The 16,079-nt window shown below is 43.2% G+C and overlaps 1 protein-coding gene and 1 non-coding gene across 3 annotated transcripts in view; both read left to right on the top strand.

The window, feature by feature from the left end:
• ABITRAM (actin binding transcription modulator) overlaps positions 1-16,079 on the top strand; it is a 756,845-nt gene that overhangs the window by 425,520 nt on the left and 315,246 nt on the right. The gene's annotated exons all lie outside the window — the stretch shown is intronic.
• LOC147722946 (small nucleolar RNA U3) lies at positions 13,949-14,161 on the top strand. The gene has a single exon (XR_015295451.1). It is a non-coding gene; the product is annotated as a small nucleolar RNA U3 (small nucleolar RNA).

The following is a 16,079-nucleotide window of genomic DNA, read 5'->3' as shown; positions in this document are numbered from 1 at the left end:
TTGGTGGGTACTGATTCGGAAAACATTATCCGGGTGAGCCCAGGAGGAGTAGTCTTTCTACTACCTCCATCGCGGCCCGGGGGTTAGGCTCCACCCTCCCCTTCCAACCAGGAAGTTTACTTGGCCCGGTGAATCGGACGGAGATCAGAGCGGCGTTCGTTTGCGCAATATGTTTCAGCGCTGATGGTAAGTGCTTTGATTATATTCTGCCCCTCGCTTTAGGGTATTACAAGACAACGTGCTATACCGAGACTAAATATACATTAAACCCATCGGTTTTTTCTTTACAGAAGGGTTCTGTTGGATTAATACGCTCTACTATGCCTGCAAAACCTAGCCCTTGAGGTAAGCCTGACGTCTGTTATCAACGTGCCGTCTGTAGTATTTCTCCTTTAATACGGCCTCAATACCGACTGTCCTCCTTTTCCCTCCATGTAACCAGTAATTCCCAAGGCTCTGGGTGTTTGATACAGAGCGGACTGCGTTTGGCTGCATAAATATAATACTGCTCCACAAAACGCGCGGAAGATAGTGGTACTGATTAAATACGACCCACTCCACTGCCACATTATAGAAGCTGAGGTAAGCTTCACTTGAAAAACCATACAGTTCGAATGTTAACCAGTTTCCATACGGTTTCCATATTTAAATGCACTCCTCCCTATCCATAGGCAGAAGAGTTTTGGAACTGATAAATAATTCTTAGGAGAGACGCCCCCAGACCCCTTTTGTGTTCAGAGGTATGTTTGGTATTCTGTTCCCAACGAGGCACACTCAAATGTGCTTTAAATATTCTGCAATGATAGAACCTTTTTTCTGATTTTGTCTCCCTTACATAGGCGTTTTTTCTACCCCCAATGATTCGATAGTAACAAGTAACATAGGGTCTCAAGGTATGGTTTTTAAAATTGAAATGCATTATGTTTTAATGTAGAATTAGGGACCGGTAAACCTAATATATGCCTCCGTATCGGTTGCAGATAGACGACATTCAGATCTATACCATAGACGCCATTCGAGACATTATAGAAGCTTTTGTGAGGTATGCCTTCTTTAAATCTTGGGGTTGTGACTTCTTAAAAAGACGTCTTTGGCTGAATGTACCCTAGGAATGTAGTATGTCTTTTAGGGTTGAACTAGAGATGGGATCACCTAATGTATACCTTATAATTGGTTGCAGAGAGACGGCCCTCAGGTCCTTGCCACCTATGAAGTATACATGCTTCTAAATAATCCACAAGTGTTTGTAAGTTACGTCATTTTTGAGCCCTAGGTGGGTAGGTGGGTAGAATGTGAAATTGGTGCATTTGTAACATATACATTTGAACTGAGACTCTGATATTTATCCTGGAACCTTGAGTCTGGCGAAGCCCTTCTGGGTAATCCAATAACGTCTATGTAACAAGATGACAATGGTGGTGTCTGTTTATCTATTGATATGACAACAATGCCTTCCTTGCAATTTTTATGCAGAAACCCTATCACGAGGTCCAGGCGATATCATCACCCCCTGGCTACTCTGTCCCTCTCGCCCTCCGCGATAGGTGAGCCAATACTTGAATTTTTATATCTGGCATTGCAATTCCCTGCAATATTAGAACCATGAGTTGAGTGTCATTTGTAAATTGACCACGCATTTTTAACTGATCCGCCTTCCTTGTATTAAGCTACAGGATTGGTGTGTGTTAATTGATCTCTTTTTAATTGCCCTTAGGAAGTCTCCCACCCACAACTGTTTCGTCCTGAACAAGACCCGCTTTGTAAGGACTACCATCCTACATATATCTTGGGTCGATACGTAGACCATACAACTATCACCAACTAATACCCCAAGCTAGACTTCAGCAGCTGAAAGCGAGTTAGGTTGTCTATACTGGCTCTGTCAGGACTCTGTATGAGCCTTATATATTGTGGCCCTTGTCACAAGGAACCACATGTACTTGGTCTTTGAATTGTGAACAATACTTGTCACTGAGTGATTCAGACTATCCCCTCATCCTACTTTATCCTTGACACTTTCCCTCACTTCACTCCCCTCCCTGTTGTGTATGTGGGCACATATACCAAAAAAAGTTTGTTGAAAAATTATGATGTGTTCTAACCAATGCAAGGTAACATGTGCAAATTTGAATTAAACTCTTTTGCATTTAGTAATTTTGTTTCTTGAAATAATTGTATATATTTTTCATTTAAATCACTTTTGAATTACCTGTCCTTTGTCTGGGACCCCTTTTCTGCTGTAGTACTTAGTGGGCCAGGGCTGTGGTCCGCAATCAGTACAGCACCATTAGGGCAGGTGCTGTGTCACCACGATACTGCACTCAGATGTTCAACTTAGTGAGTACATACTGTTCTGGCTGAGCAGGCACTGTGCTCATTGCACAAGTACTGCCACCCCCACCCCAGTAGGCACTGTACTCACTGAACAGTTGTTGCTCTGAGCAAACACTGCACTCAAATGCGCGGGCACTGCATTTGTTGAACACACTCTGCACTGAACTCATCGAGCAAGTCTTTCACCCACCATAGTTTTATTCACTGAGAATGTACAAACGCACGTGCATCAACCACATAGCCACCCCTAATAAACTCAGTAACAAACAACGAAAAGCATACATTTGCAAATGAAAAGAATGCTGTGAGCTTTTTTTCAAGATGCGTGTTCTAATATTCATCGGCTATGTCAGAGACCGCATTACACACAACAAGGGCTGCGGGTACCGCGGAAAGAGGAGGGAGGGGTGGGGGGCAGACTCTGAGCTCCGAGAGAAACACGGGCCATGAGAGTGCGCTGGGATCCAGCCCTTGGCAAAACTGTGGCGAAATGAGGGAGAACACCGCCTTAAACATGATGGAGCCGGCCAGCACCGCTGGGACCCGAGTGCCGACCTGAGAGTGCGAGGCAGAAGTATACATGCTTATGCGTCCATGAGAGGCCATGTGCGCCGTTTGGTCACGGAGTTCACCACCGGCAGCTTCTATACTTCCTCTGGGGGTGGTCGTCCAGAAATGGCGTCACAAAATCGGCGCCATTTTTGCGATTCGGGGGCGTGTTTTTAGCAGTTGAATGACTGATGGTATCACGGCTTAAAAACTGCATAAAACACGCCCCCGAATCGCAAAAAGACGGGGCTTGAACAGAGTGATGCCCCTCTCCTCCAATGGCTGGCCTCCATTTAGGAAGTCAGCCAATGGAGAAGAGGGGCGGGTGCAAGCCCCATTGTAGCCAAAACATAAAATCTCGGACTCGGCCTACTGCTTACGCAGTGCGACGCAGGCCGAGACCTAAAAATCCAAGACCTATTCCCCCATCCTTCCAGGAATTGCTGTCCTATCCTTAGTACGGTCTGGTATTGACTATGGGAATTCCCTATACCTAGGCTTTCCATGACATATTACAAAAAGACTACAAGTCGTTGATAGCACGGCAGCGCGGCTGCTGCTCAATGTTCTAAAACACATCTTGGCCAAAAATGCCTTGGTCTTCCTTTACTGGCTCCCCGTTGAGCAACGGGTAAAGTTTAAGGCGTTATGCTTAGCACATAGAGAACTTCATACAAAAGGACCCTCACTGCTGAGGGCCCTGTTAACACCCTATACCCTTAACAGGGCTCTGGGGTCATTCACTGCACAATTTTTGACTGTGCCCCGAACACTAAGGGCTCAGTGGGGTGGATCCTCCTTCACCCATCTAGTCTCAAAACTATGGAACTCAATGCCTATTGAGATCAGGACGGTAGAAAGTAAGACTATGTTCAGGAAACCGCTAAAAACAGGGCTCTTTCCCAACTAACATATGAACAAGACAGATCTCGGCTCTGTGTAGGTGTTTAAATGTCTATTTATATATGATTAAAACAGTGACTAGTGTCTGTCTACTGCATCGCATTGTGATCCACAGATAGCATCTTAGGGATACACTACCATCTTGGAAAGGGCACATTGTAAGGCTTGTCCACGTCCCTTTCCTGAAACTCATGGAGTCCATTTAGCACATGACGAAGTCCACATTTGACAGCCTTTGCCTAGCTCTTAATTCCGCAGTCCAGCCACCGTCATTGGTGTCTGGCGTGCCAGGCAGATGGTGGAACACCCCACTGAGTCTGAGTGACCAGGAGTGCAGAGGCACCAGCGCGGACTAGGCAGTATGGAGGGGTCACCATGCACGGACTGCAGCGTTCAGCAACATACAGTTCTCCTGGACATGCATGAACCCCGGTAAGCTTTCAGTACTTGCACAGTTCTTGGTATAAATGTAATAGATGGGGGGGTTAGGGGGAATAACATTGTTTATGAGATTTGCAGGATTTGCATCTTCAGTATATAATATGTTAAGCAGGAGAGTAAGAGCATACATTATCCACAGTGGTAACCATACACTCTTTGACAGTCTCCCCAGCCACTGCCTCCCACTCTCCACTCCATAGTTTTCATATTTCCTTCTCCTCCTGTGGCATTTTGCCTGCCTATACTCACTTTTTCCGTTTCTTCCTACTCCTATTCTTCCTTTCTCCTGTTAATGTTCCTTCCTATGGTCTGCTTGTACAAGTGAGCGAATATTTAAGACACCATAGCAGGACACCATACCCTACGCCCTTAAGTGTTTTTCCAAGACTTTAACAAAAATTATTAATACGTTTTATTTTTTTTTAAACTCATAGTAATTTAGGATTTACCAGAACTATGGTGCTCCCACCTTTTGTCTGGACCTGAAATTAGATATCAGATTTTTTCTATTTTGTCGTATCATCAAATATTTTCTTATTTTCAATTTTAGCATGCATCAAATCTGAGATTCAATAGATTTAACCTTTCAGAAATAAGTTGTTATAGATGAAATTCAGAAAGACAGCATAGCTCTGCAAATGAATGGATGCTTTATGAAGCCAAAGTTATTTAGAATTGACTATATCCGTGACGGTTTGAGGACAGGATGGACCGTGTTCTGATGAGCTGCACCTCAACCAAGCACTGACTCGTGTATTGAGAAAAATATGAGGCTGGTAGACTGGTATATTAAGAGAAATAAAACTGTCTATTATTGATGACCGGTTTCTACCGCTGAATAATGTGGCATCAGCAAATAGTGCTTTTCTGGCTTTCAAATGTGCATATATAACTTACTGTAGACCACTGGCAAATGTATTAACTGTACGCAACTTAGTGCAGCAAACAAAGTTGCTGTGGGCGAAAGGAAGAGAGCCGAACAGTGTCATATCTACTAACATATAGCCCACTTTTTCTCTCTCTCTCCCTTTGCTAGTGCACTTTAGTCTGCCATGTGCCAATATGCACACCCTTGCATGATTATGCCAGGGTTAGTGTGTACTGGTAAGCACAGCGTACTTGGGTATTCCTACGCAACTTTCATGGATATTGAAGCTTTCCCAGATTTACCTCTAATGGTAGACCAGGGAATGTGCCAAAATGCTTGTACGCCTTCCAAGGGAGGCATAACCATATTTCTGCTTGTTGCTTCCTCTTTCAATGTGTGCAGCATTCTACAGCACACATAGATAGAGAAAAATGCCCCAGGGAATTGTTTTTGTGCAGGAAAGTGCCCCCTCCTGCACATAAACAATCCTGCATGCAACAAAGGCACCCTTGCACCATGGTGCAAGGGTGCATGCGTCGGCGCTAGGCAGCCTAATGAGGGCCAGCGCTGAGAAAAGTCAGGAATATTCCATATTGTGATAAATATGGCATATTACTGCCCTTCCTCTGTAACCGCAGCAAGGTGACTTTATGCGCTGTCACCATACATTTGTGCCTAATTCTATATTGCTTGAATAAGGAAGATTCTTGGGAACGAGAGCCTACTGCTATTGTTTAGTGCTGTATTCAAGAAGTCAGCCTCTGTCTCAGTTGTTATAGGATTGTATAGATCCAACTTATGGATGAGGAACTTGGCCCAGTTATGTAGTGGAGCACTGTTCAGAAGGCCTTGAGGATGTAAAAGATATTCCCAGGAACATTCAATAATCAGAATAGTGGTCGCAGGAGTAAATGCAATTTTAAGAGATGAATTATACAATCAGTAATAATGTGGTGAGTGCATTCAGGTTCTCAGCAGCAGAGGTGGTTGTGTCTGTTAAGAGGGAATAGTCAGAAATCTAGGGGCCCATTTATGATCCGGTTTGTATCGCTCTTGCACCACACACGAGCGACGCAAACTTTAAATGTGATTTATGAAGCCACGCATGACCTCAGTGGCTCCTTAAATCTGGAGTAAGGCAATGCAGGTCAAATCTCTGTGTTGCCTTACTCTGCCCTGGGAAGGCGTTACAGGGTTGTTGTGTGGATTCCCCCATGCAACTCCCATTGTTTTTGCCACATTTCTGTTGGTCTTCTAAGGGCACTACAAAGGCTGCATACTAACATGTGTATTAGGATTAAAGTGGGGGACAGCTCCCTGCTGTCCAAGATTATACGAACAACTGAAGGATTGAAACAGGTCTGTATACTGCCTGTATCAAAACATTACCTGCCTTTGAGAATAAAGGAATGCGGGGAACTTTGCAGACTTTGTGGACAAGCATTAGAGGGCATCATTCATGTGCTGTGTCTTTTCAAAGCATCCGTGGAAGTGTGCTGGAAACTCCTACACAAAGACTTCATCAAGAGAGGGTTAAGATCATATGGAGAGGCAGTTGTTGCGTGTTTCAACCCTACGGACGACTTAATGATTCCAATAGAGTATACTACACAGAAACAAAAGCTCCCCTTGTGGGCGCTTTAAATTAACCTCCTCCGCACAGAATGGCTCAGTCACAAATAGAGAGTTCTAGTATCTTTTTACCATCACTTTAAAGATCTAATTTTCATTGTCCTAGTAGCCACTCACCCCCATCAGTCTCTGTACTTAGGTTTTAGGTGAACTGTCAGGAAGCCATGTTTAAAAACGTGATCGTTTTATTTAGATTTTACTCTGTGTAGAGATTTGGGCTAAGTAGTTTATTTTACTATCGTTTAATTTGTTACCTGGAGATTTGGTCACAGTTTTATTAATTAATGGTTATTTGTAACTCACTAATGGGTAAATGACAGATTGCAGAAGCCGTAACATTGTATTTGATGTATTTTACTGTATTGAGGGACATTTGTATTGCAATGGTTTTAATGACTATGCAAATAAACTAAAATTTGAAATGTGTGTCTCTCTTCTTTGTCTCTTCTCCATTGCTGATACCCCTCTCAGTATGTCTCTGGAAGATTTTGTGTCTTTCTTTAAATCTCTGCGGTACTTGACTAGAACACTGACTGAAAAATCGTGGGGTCAAAATATTGAGGCCATAATGTCAAGGACCAAATTATTGTGAAGTAAAGTGTATATATAGGTAAGTATTGATTTATTATACCTAACTTGACATCTTCAAGTTATGTGGATGTGGTGTCAAGAACATCAAATCTATACTTCCCTACATGCACTTACCTTCACAACATTTCAGTCTTAAATATGTAGGCCTCTATCCCCTGAACCTACAATATTTTCCTCCTCAATATTATGACAAACAACCATCTCTGCAGCATATCTGTTTCCTCTCTTTTGTTAGTGTCTAAGCAGCATTTCTCATATATCCAGGGCCAGACTGGGAACGCAAACTGGCCCCAGCAATTGAATCATCCCGGGGGGCGGGGGGGAGATGGTGGTAAATGAAGTTACTTTTGTTATAGGGGGCCGATCTCGCAGCTATGCTGCAAAACCAGCCACTGGTAAGAAATACGTCTCCCCAAGGGTCTAAAACCGGATCTCACCCTGCCGACCACCAGAGACATACCCGGTGGCCGCTACGGCCAGTCCGGCCCGCATATATCTCTTCAACAGCCTTACAACATTTCCCACACTATTTTGAGTATCTCTGTAGCAGAGCTCATGCCTGTGCCAACCCCCTCCAGCATTTATCATGCTATACTCTTCAGTAACTAAGGAGCACTTCATCAGGATACTGCATCTCTGAATCAGGATACTGCATCTCTGCAGTATCTTTGCATTAAATCTTGTCATTCTCCTCAGGATGTTTGTAGCAGTTCTCGGTAGCAGACGCCATGTTACTCTCAGTCTCAGTAGTATGTCTTGTCTCACTCATCAGTGCCTGTGGAATTTCACAACCACCTCTGGTGTCTCCGCATATTTTATGTTGTTTCAAAGTGGTTCACATGCTCTTCATTAAATCTCCACAATGTTACATATCCCTTACCAGTTTCTCTGTAGCGTTTTACATCTCCCTCTACAGAACCTCTCCTGCTAAGCTTATGTCCTTCCCAGTAGTTAAAATGAGTGCAAATAGCACTTTGCCTCTGAACATTAAATCGCTTTCAGATAGGAAGTGGAACATCTCGAAAAGATATTTCAGGATGAAACTTCCAGAAACATCCCTGTCTTTGCTCGAGCACCAAATCAAGGCTGTGAACAAGAATAGTTCCTAGACCTCCTACAGTTTTGGCACAGTATGATGTGAAATCAGAGCTCGGTGCGGCTTTGCTTCGACAGAGTAGTGCTCTGGTGATTCAGTCTGATCTGTAGTAAAACACACTCTTCGCACAGTCTGACTATGCATAACCATCTTGAAACGCCAATAGTGCTCATTTAGTGCAGGGCAGAAAACGGTGAAAGTTACCTAGATTGTCTTTGCTGTGAGTTTGCCAACTGGTTCTCTTAATTTTTCAATAAGTAAAAATGTTATTGTTGCTGTGAGCCAAAGCACGAAACAAAACTATGGCTACGCTCTGTTTACTAGTCCTCTGTCTGTTTCGGGAGCAGCGAGCAGGGAATCCGTGTGTGTCCCGAAAAGGCAGGCGAAATGTGATTCGTTGCTGATTTCGATTATGCAGATTTTTAAAGCAGTGAGTTGCCGAGAATCTACTTACAATGCTTTATTGGGAAGAAAGCGTCTGCCTGTGAATCTTTAAATTGTTATTTTGTGGTGTTGCACAGCCATGTGTTTTTATTGGAGTTCAGATGCCGAAAGTTTTCTTACTGTACGTAAGAAGGGTTTTTACTTTTTCTGCCCGTTTGAGCTGTAGTCCGTCGGTCAAGACTAGATTTAAAATGTGTGCAGCAAAACAAAGATAGAGGTTTTTTTGAAATTACGTTTTTTACAGAGCTGAAATATGAAATTTTCTTACAGGGAGTGTCACTCATGTGTTCACATGAGAACCTCAAGGGGGTAAAAATTACTGCTATGGCAGCAGCAAAGGAGGTGCCAGTAATTGTCCATATGTACAATGCCCACGTGTCTACATGGGAGATTGAATGTTTTTTAAATAGGTTTTGCGCAAAGGTGAGGGGAGGTATATTACAGAGAAATAAGTTTGGAATCTGGAATGGCAAGAGGAAGTTTTTTGTGATACTTAAACCAAACCCTGCTGGGGGAGTGACCCACCTCCCACAAACCTTTGCATTGGGCCCAAACAGAGGCTATTTAAACTACCCAAGCCAACCACAATATTGTAGGAACTGTTTAAGTTTTGGCCACCTTAAAGAAGAATGCAAAAATGAGAGTTGCAAGTTCTGTGGGGACATAGGCCACAAACACACTGAATGTAATGCCCCCAAATCATGCAACCTATGTGGATCCAAAGAGCACCTTTATAAAGCATGCCCAAAGCAAAGATTCTCATATGCGGCATCTGCAGCTGCCAAACATCACCAGCCAGGGGATAGTAAACCTTACGCCGCAGTACTGGCACCATTAATCTTCAAGACAGTTAGTGATGGAGGCACCGGGGAAACACCCAACACAAAAAAACAAGTAATACAGGTTGAACTTACCCCTACCCCACAGGCAGAACAGGAACAAACCAAGGAAAGTACACAGGTAGTAGAGGAGACTCAAGTGACAGAAATAGTGGAAAGTGAAAAGAAAGTTAAAGGGATGTCAGACATAGACTCACAAGTGGAAGACAGGGAAATAGATTCAGATTGTACTCTTATTCCTACAGATATATATAACATCATCAAAGAAGCCAAGGACAGGGCACAGGAAAAAAGGGAAAGAGAAGAACAGACCTCCTCAGAAGAGGAAACAAAAACCACAGAGGGCCAAATGCAGATGGTTAAAAAAAGAAATAAAATCAAAATTAAAAAGCAAACGGCGGACCCAAGTGGTCCGGCCGCAACAGAACAGAAAGATAATAGGAAGAAAACTCTACCAAGAGAGAACTGCTCAGGGTCCAGGTATAGTGTATTAGGGGACCTCTCAGACTCAGAAGACCTAGGATATAGCTTATTCTCACAAGAGGTAGGAGTAACCCCCCACAAAGACCTTTTTCTACAGTCCCCATACTTAGGGGGAGCAGAAGAAATTGGCGGGCAAGAGACGCAAAATAGTGAAAGCAGTCAGCAAATAAGTGACAGCATCTGGTCGCCATTGAGCTTTGAAAATGTTCAGGTTTAACATGTATTGTATATCGTGCAAAGAAATCACCATTGTAAATATAATGTTTAACATCATATCATGGAATGCCCGAGGAATGGGCTCACAAGTGAAAAGAGCGTCAGTGTTTGAGCTCTGCAAAGTACAAAAAGGGGACATTATATGTTTACAGGAATGTGCAATCCCCCACTCCACGGACTACAGTCACATATCCAAATATTGGGAAGAAGGCCCCTCCAAATGGTCTGGGGGTGGAAACAAGAATGCTGGAATAGGCATTCTCATAAAAAACAAAGAAATGTCAATCCTTGATACTAAAATCATACAGCCAGGCAGGGCTATGATGGTCACCATACAATACAGAAACACCACCTTTAAGGTCTGTAATATTTATGCACCAACCGACAAGAATGAAAGAATGTCCCTGTTTGAAATGCTCCCACTTTTTATTGCAGGTGCAACCCCAATGGTGTTAACAGGGGATTTCAACTGCATCATAAACCCCACAGACAGATGTGGCAAGAAAAATTGTTACGAAATTGATAAGTCTGCAAAATGTCTCAAAAACATGTGTAAAGATTTGCAACTGTCAGATACAGGGGCAAAATCAGGGTCAAAACAAAGGTTCACATGGGAAGCAGAAAGTGGCAAAGTCAAATCAAGAATTGATTTCATTTTCACCTCCAAAAATATAAAAGCAAGGAATTATGAAACAAACGAGAGTGGTATGTCAGACCACAAAATCTTGAAAGCAACCGTTGAAATCTCAAACATGTGTCAAATGGGGAGGGGTGTGTGGAAAATGAACACCTTGTTATTACAAGAGAAAAATATATGTAAAAATTACAGTGATATGTACAACAACTTAAAAACCAGAAAGGAAAGTTTCCCATCCTTAGCAGAATGGTGGGAAGAGGTAAAAAAACAAACAAAACTTTTTTTCAGAAAACAGAGCATGATCAAAAGCAAGGAAAAGTTTCAAAAATTTGATGAAATACAACAAAGAATAATCACGCTAGAAAACCTGGAAAGGGGTGGAATGGAAGTAGGTGAGGAAAGAGAAAAAACAAAAACGGAACTGAAAGAATGGCTGAAACAACGAGGGAAAGAGCACATTTTTAACTCCAGGGTCAAGATCTTTGAGGAAGATGAAAAGTGCTCAAGGTTTTTTTTCAAAAAGGCACAGCAAGTGCATAAGGTAATGAATGAACTGAAAGACACAAATGGACAAACACAAAAGGGCACAGAGAAAGTAGGGAAAATAACAACAGCCTTTTTTTCCCAATTGTACAAAAAAGAGCCATCAGATATAAGTGCATGTGAAGATTTTCTAGGGTCTTTGCAGAGCTCTTTATCCCAAGAGGAACAACAATTTCTAACCACCCCCATTTCAGGAGAAGAACTATTCCAAATCATTCAGGAAGCCCCAAAAGGATCAGCCCCTGGGCAAGACGGCCTTCCATGGGAGTTTTACAAAACTTTCTGGGGGCTTATTGCAAAGGATTTTTGGAGTCTGTTGAAAGAATGCCTGGAAAAAAATGTTTTACCCCCCTCCTTTCCACAGGGCATCATAAAACTGCTGGAGAAAAAGGGGGACAAGCTGGACATCAACAATTGGAGGCCAATCACCCTCTTGAATGTGGACAGTAAGATCCTAAGTAAAGTCCTGGCAGGAAGATGCAGAAAGGTGCTGGCCTCCATCGTGCACCCAGACCAAACATGTGCGGTCCCAGGAAGGAAAATCTGGGACAGCTTGACCATTATTAGAGACACCTTGTGGTTAGCGAAAGACAGGGGGAATCCACTAGCTATCTTGGCCCTTGATTTCCAGAAAGCCTTTGACTCCCTAAGTCATGAATACCTTTTCAAAGTGCTCAGGAAAATGGGATTCCCAGAAGGTTTCATCAAAACTATTGGCTTAATATACACTGGATGTGAAAGCCAGGTCCTTATAAATGGTACACTATCTGAGGGGTTCCACATTGAATCGGGGGTCAGACAAGGATGCCCCTTATCACCGGCACTCTTTGTATGTGCAATTGAACCTCTCCTATGTGCCATCAGGAAGGACAAGTGCATAACTGGCCCTCTGGTACCGGGCAGCCAAGGCAAACAGGTCAAATGTGTAGCATACATGGACGATGTCACCATTGCTTGCACTGACGCTAGATCCATGAAAAGAACTTTCCTTATAACCCAACTCTTTTCCCTAGCAGCTGGGCTACAGGTGAATGTGGAGAAAACACACTGCATGACGGTGGGAAAATGGGACAAACTGTCTCAGCTCCCAGTGAAACCTTCCAAAGACCCAGTAAAAATACTGGGGATTCTTTTTTCACAGGACATGACGGGAGAAATAAACTGGGAGAAGATCCAGACAAAGCTCAAGCAGAAAATGGCGCTCTGGACGACAAGAAAACTTTCCCTGGAAGGGAAAGTCTTGGTGCTGAAAGCAATATGTCTACCAATCCTGATGTTTATTGCCATGATTTTCCCTCCATCATACAGGTGGACAAAAGTGACACAAAGACTTTTTGCAAACTTCTTTTGGGGGTCAAAAATTGAAAAACTAAAAAGAGACACAGTTTTCAAACTACCCACAAAAGGAGGGAAAGACCTGCCAAACCTCCATGACTTCCTGATGTCACATTTTGTTAAAAACATACTGGGGAATGCAAAGAAAGACTCACATGTGGCTGCCTACACTCTGTTTGCTACAAGCTTCATCTTATCAAGAGAGGGCATATGTAATCTGGACAATACAAAGCCTTTTTTACTAGAACCACCCCCTGCGTACAAAGGCATCAAGCCTTTCTTCAAGAAGCTGAAAGAGAGACAAATTCAAGCGAAGGACATCACACCCCGGATGGCCTTAAGCAAAGAACTGAAAGAAACAGACTCAGTGACAATGGTAAACAACTTATCAGAGAAGCAATCAGGGAAGGTTTGGGAGATGGTGAACCACAAAGACTTGACAAACTCCCAGAAAGACTTGGCATGGATGATGGTATCCAAATGCCTACCCGTGAAACAATTCCAACATGCAAGGAAACTGGCAAAAACAGCAAGGTGCCCCACACCAGGCTGTGCAGCAGATGAATCCCTGATGCACTTCATTTGGAACTGCGGCGGAGCACAAAGCATGTGGAAGGCAATGGGACAGCTCATTAAGGAATTAACAGGACAGGCATCCCTCTCCTATGAACTGGTTCTATATGGGTTGGGCATGAATTGCAATGCAAATAAAGAAAGGACACTATGGAGAATAATAAACTGCGTGAAAGAGGCGATGTGGGAAAACAGGAACCTTTCCTTGTACAAACACCAAGCAATCACGGAAAAAGAATGCCAAAAACTTGTTTTCACTAAAATGTTCTCTTACATGTGCATAGACACCCATAGATTTGGACAAGAGTGGGCAAAGGAAACCTGGAAAATCAGGAGTTGGTCTGGATGGGTAAAATGAGAAATCTTGATGGAAAACCACCAAAGATAGCCTGATGCGCTTCTTTGAGAATGGTTAAATGTACAGCACCCAAATATAAGGGACTGCTTAAAATGTAAACCTGACAAATATTTTAAATAAAGTATATTTTTACAAAAAAAAAAAGAAATGTGTTCGAAAGTGTCTGGTCTTCGCTAACCACGATGAAGAGTGTTAGTGTTTCCTTCTGAGCGCGAAGCGAGCGATCAGTGTTGCATTTATGCAACTGCTGTTTGCTACTGATGACCGTTCCTCTCTCCCTTACAGGAGAGTTGGAGGAAGGAAGCACAAACTGAGTGGTTAGATCTTACTGTAGTATAAGAATGATGATTAAATCAAATCTATTTTGTATTCCATTCTACTGCCGTGACCAGTGTAAAATAGCGGAGCGGGTACATATATGCATGTGGGTTGAAAAGGTTCGAGTCTCCTCTTCAATTTGGTACATTTGACTTTGAAAAGCTCGAAGAGCACTCTTGAAATGGACCCTGGACAGATTATCAAACCTTCCTCGCAATGCAGCTGCACAATTTGCCGCGCTGCCATGCCTGAAAGGGGAAAGCGTACATTGTTGACGCCGTCCCAGGTTTATTACTCTCCGTAAATCTAGGAATGCGTAAAAAAGCATGGGTGGGTGGGTGGATGGAAACACCCACTCTCCACCCATTTAACACATTCTCGGCGCAGAGTAACGCAAACCATCGAGTTGCTGCTGCCCTGCGGGTTTCCCTTGCGTGAAGTGCTCATAACAATGCAGAGACCCTGTTAAGTGCTAAGAGCCGTCGCACTGACTGGCACCTCGTTGCTGCCACATTTGCTTGTGTTCAGAAAACAACAGGCCACTGACAGTGCCCCAACCATAGGAGCCTTTAAGAGCCACCAGTTTATATTGTTATTTTCTCTACTTGTCACTACACTTCAGTTGCCCGTTTCAAGTCATGTGCCTGTTGAACCCCAGTCCTTGTTGCACCTGGTGGTAGCTGGTACCTGGGTGTATTTTATGTACAAGTATCTAGTGGTATAGATTAGACTTCCAAGCGCTGTGGAGAATCTGATCCGGACATTTTCAGATATTTAGCCAAGGTCTCAGCGCAGTGACGTCAGATGAGGGTTTTGCTCTCATGCTTTGCATTCAAACCCCATGCCACATGTTTCAGAAGTCCCTGCTGCCTCACCCCATGGGATGCCAGCGTTATTTGTCTCGGAGGACGAGGCACATGTATATCATGTGAAGCCTCTAATCCGTTATACTACCAGTGCAATTATATAGTGCCTTGTTTATGAGCCTCGTTTCAAGACATCCAATCTATCAGAGGGCTTGGAGGCTTCTTTAGGGCTACGAAGCACTGCATAAATTATACCTCTGGAGTAGCCATTTATTGAACAATCAAGAAAGAGCTTTAGGCCTACCAATAGGTATGAAAATTACTGCATGAATGCCCATACAATACAGTCCTCCCAATTCTATTGCTAAGATTTAGAATTCCAGGAGAGCGGGGGTGGCGGTGGGGGATGTGAAGTCTGGGGGGTCATGGAAGAGGGTGTTATCACCATCCAGCTGGGGAAACAGGTTCGAGTCTCGACAGGGACGTACAACAGCCTGTGATTCTGGGCAAATCACTTGCGGGCAGATTTACAAGCCCCTTGAGCCACTTTTGCGTCACTTTTCCCACGTTAAAAATGACGCAAAAGTGGCGCAAGGGCCTTGTAAATAAGCCCCATAATCTCCCTGTGCCTAACAAAGAATGTGTCTGCAACACATCTGGTGCTCAGGTAAAGGTTGCGCTATATAAAAACAGAAAAAAAGGTCTGTTGAGTACCCTTCTTATTTTGGAAAAAACACCTTGGTAACCTCCTAGCTCTTGATTGAATTAGAAGGTCAACACCGAAGTTATAATCAAAGCCCCAGATTGCCCCTGACATCAGGGAGGAGAGCAATTGCACAGAACCTACGGTCACACTTTGCAGCGATTTGGCAACGTTTAACAAACAAAATCTTAGAAATATACTGTTCCCTACAAAGTTCAACAAGCATTTGCAATACGATAGGCCTCGCATTTACGCAAGTTTAAGCTCCTAAATAAAAGGCATTGTGATTTACAATCACAATAGCTCAAAACTGCGTAAGTGTGAGACCTATTGCATTGCAAATGCTTGTTCTTGAGTGTAAAAACCCCACAGGAAAGGCCGATCTTGGTATTTTTTTTTGATTGTTTTCT

The sequence above is a fragment of the Lissotriton vulgaris genome, chromosome 4_1 (assembly GCF_964263255.1).
Source record: "Lissotriton vulgaris chromosome 4_1, aLisVul1.2, whole genome shotgun sequence".
Taxonomy (NCBI): Eukaryota; Metazoa; Chordata; class Amphibia; order Caudata; family Salamandridae; genus Lissotriton; species Lissotriton vulgaris.
This window is presented reverse-complemented; position numbering and strand designations above follow the sequence as displayed.